General features: G+C 41.8%; 1 protein-coding gene and 1 non-coding gene across 6 annotated transcripts in view; one reads left to right on the forward strand and one right to left on the reverse strand.

The window, feature by feature from the left end:
* Positions 1 to 15,755, reverse strand: part of B3GALT1 (beta-1,3-galactosyltransferase 1) — a 440,553-nt gene that overhangs the window by 277,420 nt on the left and 147,378 nt on the right. The gene's annotated exons all lie outside the window — the stretch shown is intronic.
* Positions 8,971 to 9,139, forward strand: LOC140703535 (U1 spliceosomal RNA). Its single transcript, XR_012082879.2, has one exon. It is a non-coding gene; the product is annotated as a U1 spliceosomal RNA (small nuclear RNA).

Raw genomic sequence — 15,755 nt, forward strand, 5'->3', positions numbered from 1 at the left:
TTACCCTCCCCCATCCACCCCATCCAAGCCAATGCAATCTGCATAATATGCAAATTCAAGGAGCTAATTACACAATTTGGGTGTGCTAAATTAGCTTGCCTAATCTGCATAATTCCCAGCCATCTTTCTCTCTGCTTGTACCACATGCCGAACACAGTGGGGAAGGTAGCAACAGGAGGTTTTAATCGTCTCTACAGCCCCTGGGGGAAAAGGGCTACTTGCACAAGGTTTCTCTCAAAAGCGGTAACAGTAGTTTCTGGAAGAAAACATGAATTGCTGCACTTCTGTTTTCTTCCCACCCTCACCCCGATCTCATGGGACAACGCCTGACGCTATGCCATGCACTCCTGTAGATGAAGCTCTGTGCCTCAATTTCATTTCCTGCAAAATGTTCTTCATCGTTCCTTTGTCAAACTTCTCCTCATCCCCACACCTAATATTCGCTGACTGAGGAGGGGCTTCATTTAAACTTTAAATTCTAAAGAGAGGTCACATTTAAGAATAAAGGATCTGTCCAGGGAAAGGCGAGGGTGACCAAAACATCTGACTGAAGGGGCAGTGGGCATCATGATGTCCGTATTTCTCACAACAAGCTAAAACTTGTTTACTCAAAAAGGCCCCTCATGCCCTCTCGCGGGTGAGGGGCAGCTGTGCCGTGTTCTTGCCATCCCCCAAGTTATTTTAGGCCCAGGAAGGTTTAAAAAAAAAAACTAGAAACGAACAGACACTATTTGCTGTAAGGATGGAAGCCCGCTCCTGAGTATAAATCACTTAGGGAAGGTATTTTTAAAAAAGATTTAAAAAGAATTAGGAATGTGGGGTGTTGGATAGCTCACTTAGGCTCCTTGGCAGGTGGGAGGTAGCCTGTCAGCTGCACTTTCCCCAACCTCATGTGAGGTGGTCAGGCTGGCATAGAAGTGTACGTTAGTGTGGCTTCCTTACAAACATCAGCTCAAGAAGGATACTGAATTACTTGAATCTGAATTTCCTCCTTGCCTAAGTCTTTCCTTTGGCATCGTCAGTCACAACTAGAGTAGGCCCATTTGAAGCCATGTAACTTGCAAAGAAGTTGACTCACCAGATTCCCACTGAGTCAATGGGATGACTCCTATGCAACTTACTATGTTAAGTATCAGGATTTCAGCCACAATGTCATTGGCTAGCTTTCCGGTTAGTTGAAATCACCCCAAAAAATGAGGCACTCTTATTTAATTTGATGGACTCAGTGTTCTGCCTGTTTATGCTCATAAGCCAAGTACCGTGCTTTGGAAGACAACTAATTCCCAGATCTTTTTCATTACGGTCAATACTAATAAATTATACGCTCCAAAGGACCCACTCCACATCTTCCAGCACAGACGGTGAAGTATTTTACAGGAAGGCTTAATAGGTTATGCCACCTGACATTTTATGTTGTCAATCACTGCACCTTGTTACATTTATAAAGCCGCCTTCAGCTTGAAGGATTTCAAAGTGTTTTGTAAATTAAAACTGAGATCCAGTGGTCAGAGATGCTAGTCATGCCAGTTGCACATTTTTCATAAGAACCGACCATGCTCTTCTCCATGTCAAAGCCAGCGATGTAGAGAAGGCAGGCAGGCAGGCATGCTGCAGTCCTTCTTTGCCAACAGCAGCTCTTGTCCTTCTCTGCTGCTCCACCACCCCCCGCGCCCACCCACCCCCAGACACTCTATCTGTTTCAACCATATGGCTCAAAGTCAGCGGCCATCATGTTATCAGACCCATTTCACACTTTGCTGCACCCAGTGAATTTGCTGCACTTGCAATACTGCATCCCAGGAGAAAAGGGTTAAGCATGAAAGGTCAACGCATACAAGAGGTTTTCTGTGGAGAGGGCTCAAAGCTTTTCACACAGAAAGTCCCTGGCTCAATTCCTGGCAGTACCCCCATTAAAAGGAGCTTGGGTAGCAGGGCTGAAAAAGACCCAGATCCTGCTTCTACTGGAAGAGTTTACTCCACACTGTCTCCTTCACGCTGCGAAAGACAGTACGTTACAGTGGATGGTTCGACTAGAATTCTAAAGATCCAGATTCAAACCCCAACTCATGAGCCATGAAACTTGGTTGAAGAGCTCGGGCCAGTCATTCTAGTTCAACCTGACTTACTTCACAAGTTGTTGTGAGGATAAACGTGGGAGGAGGAGAGCCATGGGTATCTCCTTGAAATCACTGAAGTATGAAAATACAAGTAATTAACAAATAAAATAGATATACGTATTATGTTGGGCTGAGCTGCTCCTAGATCTCCAGATGTTAAGACAATAAATCCCCAAATCTCTGGCCATTAGCCATGTAGCCTGAGAGTTTTCAGAGCTGAAACCCAACAACCTTTGTGTAGGCATCCTTCAGTCTCGAAAGACTATGGTAGCGTGCTCTGTATGGAGGACTTGGAACAGCGTCTAGTGTGGCTGAGGAGGCCAATTCGAGAGTTACAATCTCTTCCACACTGAAGACAAATCCAATCTGTCCCGTCCAGCTCCCTGGTTTTGCTTCGTGACTTCCTCTTTGCCTCGGCCTGCTGGACAAGGGTCTCTTCAAATTGGGAGGGGCCGTGATGTACTGCCTGCCTCCAGGCTGAACGATCAGATGTCAAAGTTTCCCATCTGTTGAGGTCTATTCCTAAGGCCTTCAGATCCCGCTTGCAGATATCCTTGTATCGCAGCTGTGGTCTCCCTCTGGGGCGATTTCCCTGCACTAATTCTCCATATAGGAGATCCTTTGGAATCCGACCATCAGCCATTCTCACAACGTGCCCAAGCCAGCGTAGACGTCGCTGTTTCAGTAAGGTATGCATGCTGAAAATTCTAGCTCGTTCTAGGACTACTCTATTTGGAACTCTGTCCTGCCAGGTGATACCAAAAATCCGTCGGAGGCAACGCATATGGAAGGTGTTCAGCTTCCTCTCCTGCTGGGCACAAAGTGTCCAGGATTCACTGCAGTACAGTAGTGTGCTCAGGACACAGGCTCTATAGACCTGGATCTTGGTATGTGTTGTCAGTTTCTTATTGAGCCATACTCTCTTTGTGAGTCTAGAGAACATGGTAGCTGCTTTCCCAATGCGTTTATTCAGCTCGACATCTAGAGGGAGGGTGTCAGAGATGGTTGAGCCAAGGTATACAAAGTCATGAACAACCTCCAATTCTTGTGTGGAGATGGTAATAGAGGGAGGTGAGTCCACACCCTGCCCCATGACTTGTGTTTTCTTCAGGCTGATTGTTAGTCCAAAGTCTTGGCAGGCCTTGCTGAAACGATTCATGAGTTGTTGGAGGTCTTCAGCAGAGTGGGCAACAACGGCTGCATCGTCTGCAAAGAGGAAGTCCTGCATGCATTTCAGTTGGACTTTGGTCTTCGCTCTCAATCTAGAGAGATTAAAGAGCTTTCCATCTGATCTAGTCCAGAGATAGACACCTTCTGTTGCAGTTCCAAAGGCATGCTTCAGCATGACAGCAAAAACCTTTGAGGATTTAATGAAAGATATTTTTAAGCTGTCTGTTGTTATCACCTACCGAATCAGAATATGAAAAGACTTACTTCCCTACTTCTTCCCACTTAATGTTGGCTGCTTCTTTCTCATTCAAAGAGCCTTCTTAGTTTTGACATCTGGAGGCCCACAGGGTCTACATTCCTGTTTTAGAAGCACAAGAAGCAGCTTTCTGAGCCAAGGTCACTTTCCCTCCTTGTGCCAGTCTTTGAGACTCTAGAAAATATGGACTCCATTGCCCCTGGCTATGTCTGTCTCCTTTGAAAGAGAAGCTCTTCTTGTTCCAGTGACTCAGAAGAGAGACAAAAAACTCTTAGGCTCTATGAACGTGGTGGAAAATCTCTGGCTTTGGAACCAGGGGTTGGGAGTTCGATACCCCCACTGAGGCCTCCTTGACATGGGCTGGACTGGATGATCCATAAGATCCCTTCCAGCTTTGCAGTTCTAAGATGATGATGATGATGAACATGAGTTTGCTCATTTGTCTGTGTTTCAGTGTTTATAAAATCTGCAAAACAAGAATATTCTTTTCTGCCAGTTCAGTTCATACAGTATATCCTCACAAAACCTGGCTTCATCCTGATGACAATAAAAAAGTTCAACAATGGAGGACGGGGGAGTTCTCGCTCTCTGATGATGATGGGAATTGTCTGGCATGGAGAATTAGACGGAGCAGATGTTCCAAGAATAGATGTTCCCTCCGACTGTCTTCTCTGCCTGCTGGATGCTGCTGACTGCAGATCACCTGAAACAAGAAGCCTTTTTCTATTGCCTTCTCAAAATCAAGAAGCACAGGGATAATTTTTTCAGTTGGCAGTGAAACTGCTTATTTGTATTGGTTCCAATAGTTTGTAGGGCTGATTCGCTCTAGAAATTAATTTCTAAAGACAACTACCACAGACTCTGTGAACTCTTTTTTTAAAACTGTGCTTGACACTCTGGTATGGAAAAGAAGTCAGCTAACAAGTTGCCACTGCTGGGTTATTTGGAGGCCACTTAACAGGCCACTGATTAGAGTCGGCAGTACCTAAGAAAATGGGGTTCTCGCACTGACCCCGTTCTCCTCACACTCAGAAAATAACATCTAGATCAGTCGTTTCTGTGCCCTTCAACAGGTATCATGGAGGACCTGGTGCTTACCTGCTGTAAATGCTCTTGATGTTGGCCATTATTGAGCAAAAGTATCTGAGATATTTATTAACTGGATTGACGTGCTTGGGACACAAAGAAAGGTTGCCTGAAAAATGTTTGAAACAGAGTGGAATCTAATCTGAAAGTACTAAGCTTGGTAAGGAAAAATGGCTGATTTCACTCACTTCTGGAATGTGCATTAAATATGACTAGGAAGAAAGGCATTCTGGGAGCTGAGGTCCCAAAAAAAAAAAAAAATCTTTTGCAAGCTATGTCTATTCTGAGTTTGGCTGAGTATTTTAGTATGAGCAGGAAGATGTTTGTGCCAAAGGCAAATGAAGGATAATGGGAAATCATAAAATTCCTTTCAACAAAGTTTAGAATATTTCTTAAGTTCTCATGTTCAGTACCTATAAAAATCTCTGATTCTGACAAATTAAAACAGAGGAAATTATATTCACTGTAAAAGACAATGTATATTAATATTAATTTGTTTCTCAGAGCTGAACTTTCTTTTGGGCTTTCTCGTGTGACTAGGCCAGTTCCTACAGTTTTCTGTAGATGTCACATTTTTATATAAAACTGAGTTGGAATGTACTTTAATTTTCTGTAATTTTAATCAACTTTAAAAGGTTTTTGCATTTTGCTGACATAACACCATGACTGCACTATATTTTAAAATGAGTACAGCTGTAGCTGTCTAGCCATGATCTGAATTTTACCCTTCTTAGATGAACGATTCAAAAGACTGCCAGCAGGAAAGGTGTAGAGCCCTGCTTTGTTTATCACTTCCTCTAATACTGACTCCACCTGATGAGGGCCAACAGGATCGCAGCCAAAATGGCTTCAGTGAGGAACAAGAACGAAGCGTCAGTATGTTCAAGAGAGTGCCACAGATTGCAGAAATATATATATACACACAAGAAATCTTTAGGAAGAACAATCTAGGATACTTGGCAAAGAGCCCAAAGAAGGGAAATCATGCCCAGTGGCTACAGAATCTTAAGTATTTGGTAGTGGTGGGAAAAGAATGAGACAAAATAGAGTAGCTAGGAATCACACAGTAATACCTGGCAGGCTTCACTGGATGGGAGCGATTCATACTACAACATTTTGTTGCAGTTTCCACTTGAGGCCTCATAATGGAAAGCAGAGCTGGAGATGAATAATGAAAGAAAGACTGACTCCAAAGATCAGGTCTACATCTTAGGAGAGAAACGGATTTATTTGTAATGGTAGTGCAGGACAGGTGTGAATTCTTATGAATTCTGCTTAAAGGTTCCCCCCATAAATGCTCTGGGACTGCATCTCCCTTGCTCTGAGCTCAGAAGATAATATAAAAGCTGTGGCTGATGTTGGGGGACCAGCCTCAGGAAGCCATTTGCCAGGAAGCAGCATGCTCTGACTCCTACTTGCAAGTACCCCTTGCTTTGTTGTCTCACTAATTGGTAGCCTGGAGCCTTGCATTTAGCAAGATAACCATTTGGTTCTGGGAAAGAGGGGAGTTTTGCACCTCCCAAGGTATACTGTGAGATGACACGCACCTCCCTGCAGCAAGTCACACATTTGCCACACAGGCTGTTTTCGGAGCAATCAAGTGTGGGGGGAAATGTGCATACATTTTAAAAGGTGGAACCCCATGTATAACTGAAATAACATACACAAACAGGCGTCACCGAAAGGAAGAGGCGTAAATTATGTAAAATGTGCAAATGAATGCATCCATTGTGACAAACAAGTTAAAATGCACAGAAATACAAAGTGTTCCAGTCTAGTAAGAAACAAGGACAGGGTGAAACAGGAAGGCCAGGATTCGAAGAAACATCATGAAACTGATTTTTACATTCCTGCTCTTGACAGCACTAATAATCTGTTAGGCAAAGAAGCTGTCAGAAGAAGATTACTGACAGCTGGGAGGGACAAAGCTGTCAGTTTAACTTTTTTAAAAAAAATCCCATCTTCTCATTTTGCTTTTGAAGAAATTTGTGCGTTTTGGTAAATCCTCATTTTTAAACACCTGAAGAAAATACTCACCTGGCTGCATTAGTTGTGGCTGAATAATCACCACTGGTCCCAATACGGAGAAGATTGTGTTGCGGTTGCCACACGAAAGGAAAGAGGTGGGGAAGCAGCAGCACTAATTCAGTACCACAAACAAGGGTGAATACACTGGGATTCAAGGACAGGCTTTAAAACTGAAGCACTCAAAGCCCTCTGCCTGAATTTAAAAAATCTATCAATACTCTTTTCTTCTGTTTTTTAAAAAGAAAACCAAAATCTTTTTTATTTTCCTTGAAAATACAGTCCAATAGAATCTGATTCAAAAGATTTCCACTACATAATTTTTTTAAAAAATACATTCTAGCATGTCTATATGCCACGTTCATGTACCAAGCATTAATACAGATATACTGCAAAACCCTCAGGTCATAGTAAAACTATCCAAATTTAGCAACCCCGCTCATTTTTTTTTTTTTTGAAAATCTCAAGTTACTTCCATTCCATTTATAATGCAATTGGAAATTCAGATAAGTTCTTGAAAAAATATATTTGGTTTTAAAGAACCAGATGAACTATTAACCCACCCTTAGCTTGGAAAAGGGGCTGACTGACCCATAGCACAAAAAATGACATAGCAGAGCCCTATACAACCTGAGAATATGCCATGGGGTCTCCCTCCCTCCCTTTCTCCTCCTCTAACTTCCAAAGCTGCTTATTCCCCAGTAAACTTTTGGAATAACCCTTTAACCCAGGGATCAGGGAACTTTTTTACGTTCCCCCCCTAAAAAAAAAAATTATATACGCCAACATTACCCCCTTGATTTGAAAGGAAATCATACATTATTTGAATTCAAAATCTTATTGAATCTATTCAAAATGACTTTGAAAGCTTCAACTTGGTACTTGAAAACTTCAGATTTTGGAGAAATGATGTTGCTTCATCTTGGATATGAGAGCATCAATATTGGGGCTCTGCTCATCCTCATTACCCCCAGGATTTTCATTTTTACCCCATTTGGGGTAATTTACCCCTGTTCCCTGACCACTGCTCTAACCCATATACTGTACAGTACTCTAGTAGAAGGGGTGGAGTAGACCCATGAAGCACTCAAGCCATTTTTTCCAAGATCTGTGAAGACACCCCTCCCAACAGATAAGGTAAAGCACCATAAAATTACCAAAGCCACAAAGAACCCACAATAAAAACCCCTATGGAGTAGAGAAGCACTTTTGCAAGCTCCCACTGAAAAAATTGCAGCATGGCAGCTTCTCTGCACACCAGCAGCGATTGCCTGTTGCTGGGGCTCTCTCTCTCTCTCTCTCTCTCTCTTTTTGCCATAACCCTCTGGCAAGATTACATGCATAACATCTTCCAGTTTCAAGACACCGCAAAATGGCAGTTCATTGTCCTAATTGCCCATTGAATAACTTAACCGGTTGTAGTACACTCCAGCCCTTCTTTGATCCTCACCTTCTCAACAGGAGACAATCCTACCATTTCAAGTCACTCTTGATAGGCCCTGTCTAGGAAACAAGAGCATCTTGCAGTGGCAATTCTCTGATGTGTTTTGTCGCCCTTCCCAGCCACTTCAGAAATGAAATATAACTTTCCCCCTATTTTTAATATGCAAATTAATTCCCTCAACCCCTCTGGGATTGCCCATGTCAGCTCTGGTATAACTAAACAAATCTATTGATCAGTTTTTCAGTCAGTCAATAAAAAAACTGACCTACCTCTAGTGCACAGATATTAGCATATGCTAATACCTTATGCTAATTGTGGGAGGAACCTAACATTAGCTAGGTATTCCTCCCACAATCCTCTAGTGCACAATCCTCATATGCTAATACCTTATGCTAATACCTGTGCACCTCCCACTCAGTACAGGGCTGCACGGCCCCTGTCCCGCCAGAGGCCAAGAGAGCTCCTTGGTGTTTTGGGGTGTCCTGCGGGACCCCCATCAGGGGCTAGGTGCTCCTCCCACAATCCTCTAGTGTATAGCTATTAGCATAAGGTATTAGCATATGCTAATACCGGTGCACTAGAGGATTGTGGGAGGAACACCTAGCTAATGCTAGGTTCCTCCCACAATTAGCATAAGATATTAGCATATCTGTGCACTAGCATAAGGTATTATGTGCACTAGAGGATTGTGGGAGGAACACCTAGCCCCTGATGGGGGTCCTGCAGGACACCCCAAAACACCAAGGAGCTCTCTTGGCCTCTGGCAGGACTGGGACTGTGCAGCCCTGTACTGAGTGGGAAGTGCAGCCAGGGGGTCACCATGACTTGGGGGGTCAGGGGACAGAAAGGGGTATGAGGTACAAGGGCTATTCTAACTTGCACCTTGCAGGGAAAATACAATGTTGCAAAAATGGCTTTTCTAAGGGGAGGCTCATCCATTGCACTTTGGGTGTGTTGCTGATCCCTGTGATTTCCCTAAATGTGGGGAACTCAGCTGCATAATTTATGTTAATGAAGGGATTACATTTGTGATTTTCCTGTTTTTGTTTTTTTATAATCTTTTTATCCTTTGGTTTTTGGCTATTTTCACCACTCTCTATCATTTAAATTTACAACCATAGCCCCATTGGCAATGCTTTGCAAGATGGTTCCCCCCCCCTTGGAACACATTAATTACATAAGGCCTACTTTTCTATCCCAAAAAAGTGGGGGAGAAAGTATATGCTGGTGTTTTTCCAGGAGGCAGATCCTGAAAAGCCAGCAACCATACACTTTCGTCCCAGCAGCATATCCTTTTTTGGGATAAAAAAGTATGTCTTATGTAATTAGAGGCACCACTGTAAGTTCTCTATGGTGAAAAAACAGCAACAACAGAACCTTGAGCTTTCTTCCCCTGGAAAGCTGGCACATCAAGGATTCCGGCCCTATGCCAGAATCTCCCTCTCAGAAGTACTAACTTTCTACATGGAGGCAGTTTATTGGGGGCAGAGGCAAAACATTAAAAACATGTCCCTCTTCACACACAGATCTCCCCTCTGCAAGTGGTACCGCCCAGGGAGAATGTGAGGCGCTGATCCCAGCAAACACATAGCTTGTTTCTAAATTCAGTGTGCATCCTCTAAGTCGAGATCACTAGAAGCTTCCGACAATCATGCCAAACACATAGTTAAGGGAATACTGGGATGGGAGAGTCCCTCTGCTGCATGCGCAATACCCAAGCAGCTGTATTTGGGAAGGGTTACTGTTTGGAAACCCTGCACAGCCTGTAGCTTCAGCCCTGCCACAGCGGGTTCACTTGGAAGAAGGGCTGCAAACAGTGTCCTGTTAGGCAGCCCTGTACTTCTCTCACCCTTATTCCCTCGTCCCAATCCTGAGGCACATTTGTCACTTGAGTGAGTGCGGGCAGTCCCACCACATCCACCTGCATTAAAACAAGAGATACAACTGCAAGTGTTAACCTTGGACAGGTCTATAAAAGGCAGGAAATGATTTCCAGGAAGGTGCGTAACCAGTAAGTGACTGCTCTGAGTCTTTGGACATTTCTGAAAGGCAGACGAATCTGTAAGAGTTTCAGCTCCAGAAAAGGCATACCGTATAATAAGTTAGCACAGTGTAACTTCAAACATTTATCTCTTCACAAATCTTCACTCGGATGCTCCAGGGAGCCTCCAGGTCACTGGAAAGCTGCACTTACAAGCCGCCCTCAGAGAGGCATTGCTCTAGTTTAATAAATTTCTTTAATGGATTCTCATATATACCCTGTTTCCCCGAAAATAAGACCTAACCTGAAAATAAGCCCTTGTATGATTTTTCACGGTGCTCGTAATATAAGCCCTACCCCAAAAATAAGCCCCAGTTAAATTATTATCTTATTCTCAAGGAAACAAGGTATATATAAATGTATATGCATATGCACTGCAATGTATATAAATGTATATGTATATACATTTATATACATATACATCCAAAAATGTATTAGGGCTTATTTTCAGGGAATGATTTATTTATTTTTTCATGTACAACAATCTACATGTATTCAAATAAAATCATGTCGTCTTCTGGTTGCTGCACAAGGGTGGGGGGCGGGGTTTCACTTCACTGGGGCTTGTTTTGGGGGTAGGGCTTATATTACGAACATCCTGAAAAGTCATAATAGAGCTTATTTTCAGGTTAGGTCTTATTTTCGGGGAAACAAGGTATGTATGTATGTATGTATGTATGTATGTATGTATGTATGTATGTATGTATGTATGTATGTATGTATGTATGTATGTATGTATGTATGTATGTATGTATGTATGTATGTATGTATGTATGTATGTATGTATGTATGTATGTATGTTAACAAGATTGGTTTTGTCCCTCCCCCACTCACACTTTTGTTTCTTTAATGAAGTACAGCAAGACTTTAATGAACTCAGTCGTCAAACGCACCCCCCCATTAGTTCAGTCGGATGGGGACGCCCCAACAGAATGTGCTGAGATGGCGCAGCGCTGCAACTACTAAAGCAGAAAACATTCATTCATTCACCCCCTAGCTTTACAAGTTGCATGGCTATCAGCGCTGGCTTGTGTTTGGAAGGAATGCTACTTCTTACTTCTTTTTTAAAAAAGGAATGGTGTAGGACCTCATCACTTTGCCAATATTGATTTTCTAGGGATGGTTATGAGGAACATTTCCTTATTCCCTCAGAATGCCATTCTGAGGAGGCTTGTAATGTCCCTTTTTAATTTTTAAAGAAATGGTTACAACTCATTTAAATGAACCGTTCTAAGCGACTTCTGTGCAAGTGCGTATGGAGTCATGGCAACAAATATAGTGGTGCTTCGCTTTACGATTGCCCCGCATTACGACGAATCCACTTTACGACCATCTTTTTGCGATCGCAATTGCGATCGCAAAATGATGGTTGAATAGGGGGTTTTCGCTTTGCGATGATTGGTTCCCTGCTTCGGGAACCAATTTTTCGTAAAACAACTATTTTCGGACAGCTGATTGGTGGTTTCGAAATGGCCGTCAGGTAAATAAAATGGCTCCCCGCTGTTTTCTGGGAGGGATTCCTCGCTGCACAGGCACCAAAAATGGCCGCCCTATGGAGGATCTTCACTGGACGGTGAGTTTTCAGCCCACTGGAACACATTGAAGGGGGTTCAATGTGTTTCAATGGCCTTTTTATTTTCGCATTACGATGTTTTCGTTCTACAGCGATTTTGCTGGAACGAATTAACGTCATAATGCAAGGCACCACTGTACCTTTTGGTAAAGTCATGGTAAGACTAATCTATTCACTTCTGAAGTAGTATTTAAAAGTACCAGTTAAAGCTGTTTGGAGGGTACCAGATTGTGGAAGGATTCTTTGAAGCCTGCTACTATTTTTGCACTTATATTTAAAGACAACCCTCAAAATTATGTATTACGATTGTAGTGCTGAGGACAGAAAATTGAAGTATGAAGTTAGAAATAATAGTTTCTTTCTTTTCTTTTCTTTCTTTCTTTCTTTCTTTCTTTCTTTCTTTCTTTTTTTTTTGGTTAAAGAGAGTGTGGTGAGCTTCCATTTCACAAGTACACAGAAACAAGGGAATATTTCTGCAGGAACAAGGTTACTGGTATGTATGGTTTCAGTTGTCTTGTTTGCCACTGCTACATCCCACCCACAGTACGCGCTGCATGCACCACAGTGCACATATGCAACTACATCCTCTTCTCACTCTCTCTCTCATCCCGCTACAGCCAGTAGCAAACGGGGCTGCAAGCATCCGGAGTGTGGCTTGGAGCCCATTAACCACAAATACAGAGGTCCTATTGTACCGTATAACAGTCTGTAGTTAATTTCAAAGCCTACTTTCTAAAGATATTTTAAAGTATTTCAGAAGTATTTTTTTGGAGCTGTTTTCAACAGGACTTTATTGCATTTACAGTTTCACACCTACGTCCTCCCAAGGGACAGGAGAGCAATGTAATACAGTAATATACTTTTTAAACATAGTGATGAGCAAAATCAACAGCTTTCTTTTCCAACAGTGTAACTTGTAGTTTGTAAACTTTAAAAAGAAATAAATTACTTTTAAAAAATAACTCTCGAAGCACTGCTTAGCAGTATGAGCTACAATGGCCATACCCCATACTGGCCTTAACTTTCAGCAGAAAGTAAGGGAAAGACATCTGCCTGATACTTTTGAGCCCGATGTGACTATTCGTACTGCTCCATTTAGATCCCCCTTTTTTTTGTATTTTACCAGAACTCAAGCATATTTGCACAGGAGTTAAACAATACAAGAATCTCAGTCCAATCCTGTGTACTGTCGTATCGAGATGTCTTTTTACAGAGTTCTAACAATTCGCACACAAACTTCAATAATATAAGATTTGGAAAGATACAGAAGCGCAGACCTCAATATCAACAACAAATTGCACATCCCCTTGCCTTGAAATAAAATCTGAAAAATCTTCAAGTTGAACTGGAATTCCAGAAGACTGAAACACAGGGCTCAAGTAGCAATAAAAGAGTGGGAAAATCCAACATTTAGAAGGTTTTCATGCCTACTCAGAAGGAAGTCACACTGAATAAAGGTTTGCTCCCAAGTAAATGAGTAGAAATTTGAAGCCTAAGAGACTACTAGCAGCAGAAGGATGTGGTACAAACCTGCCCATATTAAAAACGTGTTATGCAAATTATTACTGATTATTAAAGTATCTATATATCTACATGTAAATCTATGCTGGCTAGATCCATCAGTGGTTTAGCCATGGAGCGAGGTTGGGAATTTGATTCCCCTCCTGTGCCTCCTGCAAGTAGAGACAGCCTGGGTGGCCTTGGGCAAGCTGCACTGTCCCAGGATTTCCCCAGAAGAAGGGAATGGGAAACCACTTCTGAGTACTCTCTGAGTATCTATCTGGAAAACTATGAAATGAGTTGCCAACTTGCCATTAGTCAGCATTGACTTGATGGCACATGATTATCTATCTATCTATCTATCTATCTATCTATCTATCTATCTATCTATCTATCTATCTATCTATCTATCTATCTATCTATCTATCTATCTATCTATCTATCTATCTATCTATCTATCTATCTATCTATCTATCTATCTATCTATCTGTGACATTATGATTTATACACCAACCCAACATGGCAGATTTAAAAAAAATTTTTTCAGATACACCAGTGCTCAGGGTCCTTGCCTGTGAAATGAAATCAACACAGCTTTGGGCTCTTACAGCTCTCTATGACCTGCCACTATTCTTAGGCATTAAAGAAAAAAAGCATCCCAATTCTCCCCAAAGCTACTCCTGTGCCCTGCTATAGAGAAGGTTCATTACCAGCCTGATCTCCCTTCAGGCGAATCTGACAAAAGGTGGACTGCTGTATTTCGGTAACAGAAAGGAGCAAACGCACATGGTACCTCCTCAATGCTTCTCTGTACAATGCAGGATCCCATTGCTTGAGCCTTTAAAAAAAAAAGCTTCTAATTTATATCTCAAAAGTGCCCATCTTTGCAAGAACCATTCCTAATGCTTTCAGACTCTCAGGCAGGTGTATCAATTTAAACTCTCTCCCGCAGGGTCAAATGTGCCAATTACGTCAACAAAGAGAAGCAACTGCACTCCCTTGTCTTTCAAGCCCTGTTCCAGAGGAGCCCTCAGTGCCCTGTAGATGAGTTGAGCGCAGCACTTTCTCCCTAGTAATAAATTAAAGCCAACAGGACTTCTTTGAGTATCCAAAATCCGCCATCTTTCTGCCCAAGAAAGCAATCATTTTTCCGCAAAATAATTCACAGAATGACTCACAGACGGAGATTTTGTAGAGCAGGGTTCTTTGTATTCCATAACCCCACCCAGAAAGCTGAAATACAGATGATCAGATGAAATGTATTAACGTGAAGATTGAATGATGGCTACAAAATGTATCCCAAAATTATATTGTAAGGAAGAAGGGCCATGAAAAATGAGCACGGCTTGATGGGTAATGTTGGTCGAGCTGCCCGTGACATTACGATGGGGAGAGAGAGTATGCAGTGACCATGCCCTTTGTTGAGTGGCTGAATGTTCTGTGCTATCTCTGGGATAGTTTTAAGGCCACTACATAAAATCACATGCAAGTGATGTAGATAAGTGTTGATAGAGGAGGGAGGATCTTCTTGGACACAATGCCCCAATTGTGGGATGCCCTCCCCTTGGAAGCTCCATTGACACAAATATTATTTATTTTATTTATTTAAAATATTTTTGCCCTGCTTTCTCCGTAAAAGGTGGCATACATCAGGGGCCCCCAATGTACTGATCCGCAGCCTGAGGCCGCCCTCTCTTGCGTGTCCCCACCAAGTGCACCTGTCAGGGTGATGGGACTGAGAGAAAGGCCTCCTCTGATGATTTTAACACCCAAGCAGGCTCATAAAGAGAGATGAGGTCCTTGAGATAGCTTGGACCCAAGCCATTTATAGGTTAGAACCAACATTAGCATCATTTTGGGGACAAGCCAAAACACAATTATTAGAGCCTTTGGGGGGTGGGCTTTCATGGCCAGTGCAGGTTTTAATGGAATGGTTTTATTGTTTTGTTTGGATGTTTTGTATTTAAAACTGTTTCATTCTAAATTGTTTTAAATATTATAAATTTAAAAATTGCTTTATACGGCTCTGTAATTTGCCTTGAGAGCCTATGAATACAGCAGGCTATAAATGTTTAGAATAATAAATAAATAAATAAATAAATAAATAAATAAATAAATAAATAAATAAATAAATAAATAAATAAATAAATAAATAAATAAATAAATAAGATGCCTATTAGCCTCAATGAAAAATTCTATTTATTTATTTAAAATAATTTTACCCCTCCTTTCTCCTTTAAAAGGACCCAAGGCGGCTTACATCACTGAAAGAAAAAGTGTTAAAAAGATCCAGTAAGAGTGTTTATATGCAAACATTAACTTGAGCAACATAAATAGGAAGCATAACCGAAGTGATTCTGATGAATTGGCTATTTAGTGGCTGGGAGCAGTGAAATTCATATGTGTCCATTAGGATTATCTACATTACATTAGAATATATTACAACAGAAACTGCATCATTTTACAGTTTGGGTTACCTATATTCTGACGTTTGGCTTGTGTAAATCTATCAATATGAGTTATTAATTCTTCGTTATGACCTA

This window comes from Pogona vitticeps, chromosome 1, assembly GCF_051106095.1.
Source record: "Pogona vitticeps strain Pit_001003342236 chromosome 1, PviZW2.1, whole genome shotgun sequence".
Lineage (NCBI taxonomy): Eukaryota > Metazoa > Chordata > Lepidosauria > Squamata > Agamidae > Pogona > Pogona vitticeps.